The 12,847-nt window shown below is 40.7% G+C and overlaps 1 protein-coding gene across 11 annotated transcripts in view; it reads right to left on the bottom strand.

Moving 5' to 3' along the window:
• Positions 1-12,057, bottom strand: part of baz2ba (bromodomain adjacent to zinc finger domain, 2Ba) — a 69,876-nt gene extending 57,819 nt beyond the window's left edge. For 5 of the 11 annotated variants that reach the window (XM_030413379.1, XM_030413381.1, XM_030413384.1 and 2 more), the window contains exon 1: positions 11,776-12,055. The gene's annotated coding sequence lies outside the window, so the exon portion shown is untranslated. Of the gene's footprint in view, positions 1-11,775 lie in introns of all 11 variants that reach the window. The other 6 variants (XM_030413380.1, XM_030413376.1, XM_030413377.1 and 3 more) reach the window with 2 other exon arrangements.
• Positions 12,058-12,847: the final 790 nt, after the last annotated feature.

Below are 12,847 nucleotides of genomic sequence, written 5' to 3'. Positions count from 1 at the left end.
ATCATTTGCCTGACTGAGAATCAGGCTGTTAGTCTATTAACCTCATTTTACTGTAAGATCTTCCTAGTTTTACATCAATGGCAGATGGATAAAATATATCAAAAATATCCCTTTTTTCTGAAGACGCCTTCTTCAACTGCAGTGTCCTCATTAATCATGTCAGTACACGTTAGGCTACCACATGATATCACTGCAACTAACAACTATTTTCGTTTTCAATTAATCTGAAGATTACGTTTCCATTTAATCAATTATCAATTAGGTGTATAAAATGTAGTAGTAGTACAAAATGCCAATTTAAAAACTTTAAAAGTCCAAAATATCATCAAATTGCTCCTTTTGTTCAACTGACAATCCAGAACCTTAAAATATTTAGTTTACTATCAAAAAGAAAAGCATCATAACTGAGAAGTTAGGAAAAAGGGGACATTGTTTTTTGAGAAATGACTAAAATGTTTCATCAATAGTTTGGACTGATTACAGGATGGTCAAATAATAGCACAGAAATAGCATGAAAATTGACATAATTACAAAGATTTTACTATCTTAATCACACAAGGGGAAGGATTTGCCTCAGCATAACATTCATGTGAGAGAATAAAGAAGTTACACAAAGCTATTTGTTATATCTTATAACAGCAGAGTGAGACAACAATTACTGCCAAAGGTTGTCAGTGAACTTGTAACAATCAAATGTCATTTTTATAATGATCATTATTACTTTTATTACTTAGCAATTTCCATCTAATTAACTTGAAAGGTAAAAAAAAAAAGAAGAAGAAAGAAAGAAACAGAAAAACAGGAACTGTCTGCAGTTATAATTACCTGCATTTAGACTCCAGGCATGCATGCACATGGACGGTGTAAAACCTCACTGTTATGATGTCTCTCTGAATTGTCTTGTTTGGCTACCCTAATCTACCCGCCTTGCTTCAGCCACACATATGTTGACTTTACTTTAGGATTCATACTGCAGCGCTCAGACAAGACACAGAGAAAGAAAGAAAGAAAGAAAGAAAGAAAGAAAGAAAGACAGAAAGAAAGAAAGAAAGAAAGAAAGAAAGAAAGAAAGAAAAGAAAAGAAACAAACAAAAAGTAAGGTCACATCATGTTTCATGTGCGCCTTCTTCACAAAAAACAATGTTGGTATTTGAGCATGGAAAACAAGTGTACTCTGAAAATAAACATATTGAGATTGGCCTAAAATCCCTTGCTTTTTAATATTTGATGCCTTGTTAGAGGAGCGACACTGGTGAGGTGTTTGTCTCTGTTGTCTCTGTTGATCTCTGGCACACCGGGCCCTCTGGGAGTGAGCTAGTGAGACTTGGCCGCAGACATTTTCCTGAAGCCCCCAGAACAAAACAGGCAAGTCTTGACAGTCTGTCCGCCACCGAGTCGTCACACAATCAGTTGCAGGAAACCAATCCCTAAATAGCAGTGATTCATCTCTTCATCACACACAATGCCAGTACACAGTGCACAAAGAAGCTCTCTCTTCCCCTCTCTCTCTCTCCCTCTCCCTCTGTCTTACCCTATCTGTCTCAACCCCTTCCCCCCCAGTGTGGTCTCTCATGCTGCTTAAAAATAAGTGCTTCTCCCAGCTTTCTTTGCCCTGTGATTTACTGGCAGTGTTTAACTGCAGGGCAGCATCTTTTATTGTTACATGATCTGGGGCTGAAAGCTGACAAAATGGAATCTCTGTGCGTGTACCTTTGTATGTGTGTAAGTGTATGTTCAGGGCAAAGTAAGGAGCCGTTGGAGGAATAAAGAACTTGTGTGAGAAACGTTTGTCTAAGTGCAATTCAAATCCTCCCAGCCTCCCGGTGCTGTGTACGTGTGCGTGTGCGAGTATATGTGTGTGTTTGTCATTCCACTAAATGGTTTCTTCCTTGACTTGATGGAGCAAGTGCCATCTCAAGGGAACGGGTTACACCGCACACACACAAAGTAAAGCGCTTCGAGACTGGCGAAAAGCTCAGAACATTAGCGCGATCCATTTGTAAGAGGTATATGAAATACCAGGCTGGATTGTGCACGTCTTTTTTTTTTTTTTTTCCCATGTACGTATGCGTGTTTTTGTGTTGCCATGATAACTCTTCTCTTTATGGCACAGAGCCCATTGCTGCATTACCCAATCCACTTCCTTTTCTCACTTCTCTTTGCAAGATAAATCTCATTCACAAATGCAGTCAAGCTGGCCTTGCTGGTGACTGTCCACAGTTGGAACAATGATATCAGTACAGTATGTGACCGGATCATCACCAGTGGATAATCAGGCTAGCACAGGCCCACACAACAGGTTCGGTGTATCGTTACAGCCTTGATGATCCATCAAGATGACGTGTGAAGGTCAGTGTAGCCATGACCAACACAGCTGTCACATATCCTCCCAGCACCCTTTTGGCTAACTGGCCTTCCAAACCACTCAGCACAAAACACGACCAACTGGGGAGCGCAGGGGCCAAGGCCAACAGAACATGCCTATAGCCCAAGCTGGGCTCATAACATGACGTGATTACCCTCCATACAACAAGATGTAGTGAAGGGACAAATCAGAGCTGTTTAGGGGTTTAATGACATTGCAAATCTGACAAGGAAACTGTTGGTATACAATGAAAAAACATCATAATATATGACAAAACACAGATAAGGCGCTAGGAGGAATCAACATATTGTCTCACCACTGGTGCCGATTTACAGTGGCTCTAACCAGGACTGACTCCAGGGACAAGAAAACAATGCATATCGGAATAGGAGGGGCGTGAATCCGTAGAGGAGTGAGAGAGCAGAACTCGAAGTGATTGTGGACAGTTTTATTTCATTCATGTCAATTTAAAGAAGTGTGTTCTGAGGCAATTAGGCTTGTCTTAGTTCATTAAAGAAGAAAAACTTGAATTCCGAAGTAGTAAGGTTTTGTTTTTCTGTTTTAGTAAGAAATATCTATTTTCAAGACAAATTGTGAGTGTATTTTCTTAACTAATTGGAATATCTAGGGAACTTGCTGCTTTTACATCTGTTAGCTGAGGCTGTCACCTCTTGATGAAGTGGTATTACACGACAGGACGGGTCCTGAACACTGTTGTTTCCACAAACTCTGTTGATAATGTAAGTTCATTTTTTAAATGTTTTAAACCTCATTCTGTCCGTATCTTACAAACTGCTCCGTTAAATAATCTTTTTCCAGACAATTCTACATTGGAATAACGGCACAAACACATGAGCAAGTTGCAGTCAGTGTGTGTGTGTGTGTGTGTGTGTGTGTGTGTGTGTGTGTGTGTGTGTGTCCACTGCTTTATTTCAGTTTTCAAATTGTGCTAAATTGACACTACAATGCAGAGAATAAATACTGGACGGTTGTCTTCCACTAATCGGAAGGTTGCTGGTTTGAATACCCAGCTCAAGACAAGTGTTGTAAAGCACTTTGAGCGGTCAGTAGACTGGAAAAGCACTATATAACTGCAAGTCCATTTAGCATTTGCCATACATAATTCCTTCTTTTCGCCTTATTAGGGGTATATTTTTTTTCTTAAGCTAAAAAGACATTGTGACATTGTCACTATATTGTGAGCCCATCGTTAATCATGTCCAACGTACCTTGATAGTTTCGTATCATGAGTTACTCTGTGATTCCCCACTCTTATGTCTATCAGTATTGGCTTTCAAATTTTAATTAAACACCCAGTATAGCAACAGTTTTAAATGACTAACGGCTCTGTTGTATAAGAGGAAAAGACTACAGCGGTGCTGTGTGGAGAGCAGATGTGAATCCACTTTGATTTCAATGCCTGTGTGTGTGCAAAGCTTCTATTAAATGGATCTGCTGTCTCCTTGATCAAGGGAGTCAATAAAGGGCCAGTCCTGTCAAACCCTCAGGGGTAAGTGTGTATGCACATATGTGTCCGTATGTGTGTCCGTGTGTGTGTGTGTGTGTGTGTGTGTGTGTGTGTGTTCGTGTGTGTCCATGTGTGTGTGTTATGGACAGAATTTGAAGTACTCTGACAGGTGAGTGATTGAGTGCTTTCATTTCCCTCCAGCGACAACAAGACACACACACACAAACACATACGCAGTACACACACACACACACTCTCATACACACGCAGTGGAGGATGGAGAGACCAAGAGCTAGAGAGAGAGAGAGCTGTTGTTTCCTAAAGGATGCTGCTCCTGCCTGCATGCTTAAATTAGCTCTAAATGTTTGGATTACACACGGGAGCTCTCACAGAGGATTTAGCAGCCATAGCCTACAGTCCAGGGAGTGTGTGGATGTTTCCATCTACATCCAAGCACACACGCACGCACGCACGCACACACACTCATAAAGTGTCCTTCTAGAGATCCTACCATATGTCACTCAAATAACACTCACTATATTCTGTAAAGACTACAGACGATACAAAATAAGTTGCATCCATCTAACTAAGAAAAAAGATGCCAGGACCTCAACCAACAACCCACACTATTTCATTCATTTGGTTTGTGCTAATGGGGAGACTTTTATAAGAGTGTAGTCTCAGCTTCTGTTGGTGGGGGGAGGATAGGATATGCTTGCAGATGCAGAGACAGGGAGAGAAAGCAGGAGAAAAAGAGAAGGGGAACGAGGGAGGTCAGCGCCCCCAGTCTCAGATAAAGGCCCTCTCCCTCCCTTCTGCTTCGGCTTTCGAAGCCCCTGCCAGGATCGAGAGGCGTCTCACGTTACAGCTGTCTCTCAGTGTCATCGTTCAGAAAGGGAGAGCACAAGCGGGAGAGAGAGACAGACAGATAGAGGGAGAGAGAGACAGACAGAGGGAGAGGGGGAAAGCGGGACAATGCCACAGACAGAGCGGGGCTAGGCTTTCATAGCTGGACAAGAGAAAAACAACAACAGCAGCAGGTTGAACTGGATGAGGAAACCTTGTGGCTTGACTGCCTGCTGGTGTCTTTTAATAAGAGATGTTAACGCAACATACATTTTCACTACAATGCGGAGCATTTTGAAATCACTTAAATGTGCTGTGACCTTTTCAAGACAAATTATTTCAAAATGTAGTGTGAACACAGCTAGTCAGATCATTTCCTCTACACCACCTGGGACTAACTGAACACTGACGATTTCCTAAGAAGAAAAAGAGGAAATTCATTTTTCAAATACCTTGTTTTGTGTCCAGTGTGAACCGAGAAAGAGAAACACACCATTCTCAGAGAAAGAGATGGTAATGACTGTAAGACTTTGTGCTACAGGGCTTCTTTGGATTAGATAAGTCGCCTCCTCACAGACAAGCATCCATTTTTAACCTTAAAATGCTAAAAACAGCATGTCCCAAGTCCAGTAATGACTAATCCAATGACTGCTAGCATTTCAGCCTGCACTACTAACAAGGTAAGGCCATGTAGGTCAGCAGTGAGTAAAGTTAAATTCAGAGTGAATGCTTATTTTGTTTCAATAACTTTTTCTGGCAAGGAATAAAAGATGCGTATGAATTCCAGATAAAAACTTCATGAAGGAAAAAGGGTGCTGTATATGCAGATTTTCACACCAGACTGTAGTGCTTACACCACCGACACACTGACATCTGATTGTACCGATGCAGTTTACATAAAACACGGTTCTGAACAAATACACATATAGCTATTGCGAGGCTCAAAACTGCTCTCCTGTTTGTTTTCACTATCCTTGTCATTTCTCATGGCATTCTGTAGGAGTTAAATATTTAAAATTCTGGCTTAGCTTGGAGCAGGCTTTGCCAGCACAGCTAAAATAAAAAGCCTTTGTGGCAGCAGTGACCAGATTTTAAATGCTGAAGAAGATCAATAAATGGGGGCTGTCGAGGCGCAATCTCATGCATTTGTGTGTGTGTGTGTGTGTGTGTGTCCTGTCCCTATGCGTAATGCCTGTGTTCTGACAGCAACTGTGTGTGTGTGTGTGTGTGTGCGTGAGGATGCTTGTGTGTGTACATGTCTACGTGCATCTTAACACCCACCAAGGCTCACAGCTCCCCTGCCTGCTACAAGCTATTCTATAGTATCATCAGGAACCCCACTGACCCAGGAGGCACACCAATAGAGAAACCAATATCATTCCCATTGCCACTTCCGAAAACCTTCTTCCCATTTCTTTTCCATTCCCAGTATCCTTTTCCCATCTGAGCGCAGCCAGCATGGGTGAATGCTAGCGAAAAGTGTAAATACAGCCCCCCGCTATAGATTGAGAATGTCAAGGTGTGGTAAACATCAAACTAAATAGCAGGTTTTTTCAAGACCTCATCGCCATTTCCATTATCAAGTTCCTCCTGAGACAAAATGACGGGCGACTAGACAAGACAGGAACGAGAGAAGACAGAAAACATCTTGTTTGGTTTTCTACAGAAAACAAAATCCACTAACATCATCATTAGGCGGTTCCAATTCAGCACGGTTCAGCTAATGTTAAGAGACTCTGAATGGCTGTGTTTCGTGAAGCCAAAAAACACTGATGTGATTTCTTTTAAAGAAAAGAAAAGCGTGTGTGTGTGTGTAATGCTGCCATGTCTTTCTGTTTTTTGTCACTCTGATGTTTTAGAAAGACCACATTAAATGGGTGCTTTCAGCTCACATAAAGTGATAACCTTCTTCGCCGTGTCCTTACCACATGAATGTGCGATGGAGACAAATTATGAGGACTGGCTTTTGCATCAGCTCTATGGCTCCACAAAACAAGAAGTACATCTGTATTTTCACCCCCTCACTAATGTACAAGACAAAAACAGCCCTGAAGTGGAAAAATCATCAGGACCTTTTGAGACTTCATTAAAAGAAACTAGCCTGGACTTTCCAAACAAGGCATCTCTTTGGAGGGGGAAATCAACCTTTTCACCTTGCTGGTGGAAAAACAGGCATCCCAACGAGACAGAGCATGCACAAACAACCTTGACTTTCATCAAGGAAATTCTCACATTGAATGATAAATAGAGGCCCAGGGGACGAACAGCAAAGAAGAAGCTTATCGCCTTTCCCTCCCAAATTTGGCTGCTCTGTCTTCTGTCTCCTGAAAGTCAACACAGGGTGACCCACTTGCACTTTACACTGCTTATTGTTTGGTAATTAATCCACCATATGTAATCCACACAGAAATGTAGAGAAAACTAAAATGGGTGTTGAGTTGTTTAGTCCTAATTAACAGTTGAGATTGTTCATTTGTTTCTACAACAGCGGGCATATGTGCCCTATCTCATTAGCTTAGTTTTCACAATATAGACTCATTTCTCATTATCCAGACTCAGGCAGACATTTATGGTCAAAGACAGCCGGAATATTTGACACAGCTCACGTTGAAAGTGCCTGTCACTGAGCTTTGCACTTTAGACAATTATTTGTGTACCCTGATGATTATCAGGACATCCAGTGAACATGCAACGTTACCAAAATAGCAAGGTAACACAAGGTTAGGTAGATCATCTGAGAGCTAACCAACTTTCCAGCTGAGAGGACATTAACCTGCCAGGCCGTGTAAACACGTATCAATAAGCAAGCTGCCTGCACGGTCCTGCAACACACAGCATAAAACAGCAGATCAAGACAGACACACAGCAGCCACAATTTGATCTGGAACAATACAAAGCATAATCAATCTAATGCCGAGAAGCTTTTAGGGCTTTCACTAAAACATGGCTTTTTCTCAAAGGACCATTAGTCCTTATAGGATTAATGTCTCCTTCAAAAACATGTTTAAAGTCCTGAGCTTCTTGGAACATTATTTCATTTGTCATTATTGTTTTCTGTGTGCATGCATAAACATTCAGATGTAAATGGCTGAACGATGGGGAGGCAAGGAGGGAGGAGGAAATATGATCGGGACTCTGTCTAACATTAGTTCTTCAATCTTTTGGTTAACACAGAGCAGACCTCTACTTCCTCTCTAACATTCACAGCTCTGTGTCAGCAGCGCTAACATGCAGAGATTTGACAGGGCTCCCAGATGGCCTTTATCAATATACTGTTTTTAGGTCTAATTCATTTAAAATACTGACATCAATTCCATGAAATATTTGGGTTGGGAGTTAGCACTCTTAAGCACTTTCTATATATATATATATATATATATATATATATATATATATATATATATATATATATATAGCCTACATATATATATATATATATATATATATATAGCCTACATATATATATATATATATATATATCAGAATTTGTCTTTCATCACAAGTTTAGTCTTCTGTTATCATTCCTAAAGCACACATTGTTTACATTTTCATACATCTTCTAGAAAATATTAAAAAATACAGAATATAAACAGGGCAGAGCCATAAAAATCAGTGATAGATTGGATTACCGGAAAGCTCACTGGGATGAACCATATTGAAATATTTACTACAATTTCTGATAACTGACCATTTCTGTGGCCATTTTTGCATCTCTAAATTTAATATTCAATATCAGATTACATTTCAACTCCTCAAATCACTACATGGCTACTTCATCTCTAGATTTAAGATGTAGCAGTTTTAAGGTTAAAGGAGATGAGGACACTTTTTATCTATTTTGTTTGGTCTTTAGTCTACAGCTGGTGGACCTTTAAATACCGCCTGTCAAATGGTTGCCACTAGTGAGCTGTCCTCACAACTCTTCATTACAAAAGTTTCTAGGCACACAAGAAAAGTAGAATTGAAAGCCAAGCAGTTGTCACATTTAGCGGAATGAGTGTGATCTTGCGACAATAAGTTTAAGTGCTCACTTAGTAACAGATGAATCATCCACATGCCCGACAGATCGGACATCATTCTGATATGAACTCATACTGTATCATATTTTTACTAACTTGATCGATATATCATGCACACCTAATAAATCCCACTTCACTTCATTTTCCACAAAACGCACACTATGGGTTTCCTCAAAAAAAGAAAACATTTTAAAAGATAGCCCCATATTCAATAGTAAGGGATTATGGAGAATACAGCCATGTGTGCACATGGGATTGTCTTCTCAAAAGCTGTCCAAGTTCTGTCAGATTCAGCACCCCCAGACACAGAGCTCGTGAACCTAATTTCACCTAATCAGCTTAGTCAATAGCAACCGTTTGCTGTGACTTTGGTAGACATGCAAATAGGGCTTAACTATGTCTATCCTTAATTCCTGAATGTTCAAGTCAAGCGGAAGTCCTCCTTTATCTCTTCAAAAACAACAGTTCCAATTTGCGAGAGAGGAAGAGAAGCAGGGAGAGGAAGACAGAGAGAGGGAGAATAAAACTCCAGCCGAGAGTTGATTTTTTTTCTCGGCCTGGCAAGGAGAGACATCTCTGATTTGAGTGTGCTTGAGGTAGCACAGTGTGCTTTCATTTCAAACCAACATGGCAAACAAACTCTGACAGATTTGTTCCCCTTTTTTCACTTTTGCTCTTGCTCTCTCTCTCAAATTATGGGAAAACACACTGCACAAATATATTAGTACTTCTTGTTGGTTTGTATGTTCAGCTGCAGCACTTGCACACGCGCGCACACACGCACACACACACACATATTCAAACCAATCTGCGCAAAATGATGCTAACAGTAGACAGTTGTAATAGTGATAGAATAAGAGACACTGTTCCGTCTCAATTCACTGATACCACTAATGGCTTCTTAGCAGCTCCATGAAATCAAGCAGCTGTCATGTCGATGCATCAGCAGTGAGAGGAGGGAGAGCCATCCCCATAAGGACAGAGGCACCGCGCCTTCATGTTTGGCTAAACATCTGCTCCTCTGCACTCCAGCTTTGCAGCAATAAACGGGCAAACAAAAGAGGTGGGAGGTGAAATGATCAGATTTTCCATTTCAAAGCATTTGTTCGGGTTGTCCCCCCCCCGCCCCCCCTCGCTTTTAAACTGCTTACAGGACACAGGGAAGAAAAAGTGAGACCCAAGTTTTAACTCTGAGGGACAGAGCGAACGCATGAGCTAAAATAACACCTTTCGTAAAATGGATGACAGAAATAAGGTCACCGTTTCTTGCAGCGAGGAGTCTCCTTGTCTTAAATGTTGCAAACCAGTATAACAGCTCAGTCGGGGGTGATTCAAACTGTGTGTGTTTGTGCGTGTGCGTAATGGTGACAACAGATGCATGTGTGTCAATCTGGCAAATCTATCAGCCATACATCAATTCACCTTTGTGTAAACAACATTACACTAATTCGCCAACAGACACCTTTTTAATCACACAATTATTTCAAACACCTGTGTAATTCAAAGGAGGTCTAATCACTGTTATTTGGCAGTTGCATCCAGTTAAATTTCATTTTGACTCTTCTTCTTCCCTTAATGGGATTCTTGGTAATTAATATCCTTCCTCCCTTCCTTCCGTCCTTCCTTCTCTCCCTCTTTCATTTATTCATTCATGCCCGCATGGACTGAGTAAACTTAGAAATCACATTGAACAACACACTAGGTTCAAAATAGCACTAATACTTTTATTTAATTGTGGCTGTACAAAAACGCCGCCATGTCCACCTGCCTCTCCAGAAAAAAACAAAAACCCAGCATCCTGACATATAACACTACGTCACTTTATATATGCTTTTTAAAGCAAACGTCTCGGGCACGAACACAAACTGTCCTCTCGCGGAGATTAAAAAAAAAATACAAAATACAAAAATTGGCTTCAACCCATCTCTGACAATCTGTTAACCACGTTTATTTTCATCCTGAAACCACAGGCAGTGCGCGATCCACTGCCTCGTTCGAGTCTTTAAAAACTTTTGTAAAAACTTGCGAAAGAAAAAAAAAAAACAACAACGTGGATCCATTTCCTTTTAAAGTAGCCCGTGTGTTTGTGTGTGTGTTGAGAGAGAGAGAGAGAGAGAGACAAGAGGTTGGTGGGGTGGAGTGGGGGGGTACTTTGAGGGAGGGGGGCGAATTTTTAAAATAACCAAGATGGCGAGAGGCTTGTTGTTTTGGAAGGGGCAGAAAAAATGGAGGATATTGTAATATACACAAAGGGATACATTTCAACAACTCGGCCAAGCGGCTGCTAGCTTGGCTTGTATGCCTCTCGGTTTGAGGAAGCGACCGCGATAGCAGCTCCCCGGCAGGCGAGGCAGTGCTGGCCAGCAGTATGACTAGCGACACGAAAAGCTCAAACTCTGACCCGCTGTGGGGAAAAGAAATGAATATTATACGTCAAAGTTAATCCGAACCGAAGGGGATATTTATGTATTTGTCGCTAATTGTTTTATTTTCGCGTCGAGGGACTATTAAGCTGGATGGATTCCTTTTAACGGACGGACCAACGGCAGTCCGGTTGCCTCGTAGTTACCCCCTTTACGTGTTGACGGTTTCAACAGCCAGCACCGAAAATACGCACCCAAAACCGAGCACAGCACATCCACACGATTGACAAAAGCACAGCAGACAACACTATTAACCGATAAAAAAGTTAAATATCCCCACGATAAGACAAGTTATCAAATACAACAGCCCGAGTGAACGGTGCGAGAGAGAAAACGGAGAGAGGGACACAAAGACGATTCCCACTATCAGGTCACCACTCAACAGAAGAGGAAGAAAAAACACTTCGTTTTTCTACATTAAAGAAGACAAAACTTTACGGATTCGAGCAAATGTACCGCCGCGGAAGACACACGGTGAATGAATTACAGCGTAACAGCCAACAAGAAACTATCTATAAAGCAGTTTAGCCAAAGCTGAGGGGTAAAAAAAAAAAAAAAGAAGCTAAGAAACTAGAAACGGAGCCAGCTCTACGCAGCTCACCGCTTGTTCTGTGATGTGAAGGCAAAACAGCGTCAGTGAAATAAAACACTTACCTTTTTTTAGTTTCGACACTTTACTTATTTCCAACGTGGGTTTTTAGTTCAACTAACACTTCGGCGTGGTCTTCTTCTCGCCTCTTTTTTTCCTTGGTCGGTTTTGGTTATGAAAGAGGTCGGGGACGAATGATAAAGAAGGGAATTGGGCAGTAATTGAGTCTCGGTGTGTGAGTGTGTGTGTTAGTTACTAACAGCAGATTGAAGGAGACTCTTCTCAAGGTTTATTCAGCTCCACTTCAAGGAACCGACCTGACGTCAGCTCACTACTGCCACACAAAGAAAACTTATTATTTGTGCAGCGGCTGTAGTAAAGGAAGGATACAGTCGCTGACCGTTATTACTTTAAATGTGACATTGTCATTAGCTCCGCGGCTCCTGCAAAGACGTAGCGGTAACTTTATTTACTGCTGTTTGTTTTGTGGCATCTTTAAAACCGCACGGACCTTATGGCGACGATCGGTGTAAACAAATAACACAATATGCAGATCGGCTGCATTAAAAAAGAATTAACAACATTAATTTATGATTTCTCTCAGAGAAGTCGCAACTTTTATTCAACTTTGATCAGTTTGATTAATTATTATCGTGTTGATTTTTTTCCTTTCTTTTTTGATTTAAAAGGCTTTTTTTACTAAAATACATCAAATTATACGTGAGTGCAGAGATTTTGCTGGTCACAAAGGAAAGGAAAGTTGCACAGTCTTCTTCATATTTTAGACAGAAACACTTGATTTTTTGTTTTCTTCATGGATTTATTTTTGAAAAGTGCAATCTAAAACAAGTTGCTCTCATTATTACTACAGCTACAGAGAACATTTGGCATTTATACTTTTTAAATGACTGAAACGATTAAATCGAAATAGTGATTAATACATTTTCTGTCGATCGACTAATTGATTATTGTAAGTTGATGTTTGTCTGAGGTGATTAAATCAGTTTTGAATGATTGTAACCTTAAGATACACACATTAAGGTACACTATGTAGCTTTGGGGAAGATATTTTAATGAAAAGAGAAACATCTTCATTGACTGACTAAATGAATAAACTCCTTTTGTTGTCATGACTGA

The sequence above is a fragment of the Sparus aurata genome, chromosome 4, assembly GCF_900880675.1.
Source record: "Sparus aurata chromosome 4, fSpaAur1.1, whole genome shotgun sequence".
Lineage (NCBI taxonomy): Eukaryota > Metazoa > Chordata > Actinopteri > Spariformes > Sparidae > Sparus > Sparus aurata.
Note: the sequence above shows the minus strand (reverse complement) of the source record. Positions and strands in the feature narration are given on the sequence as shown.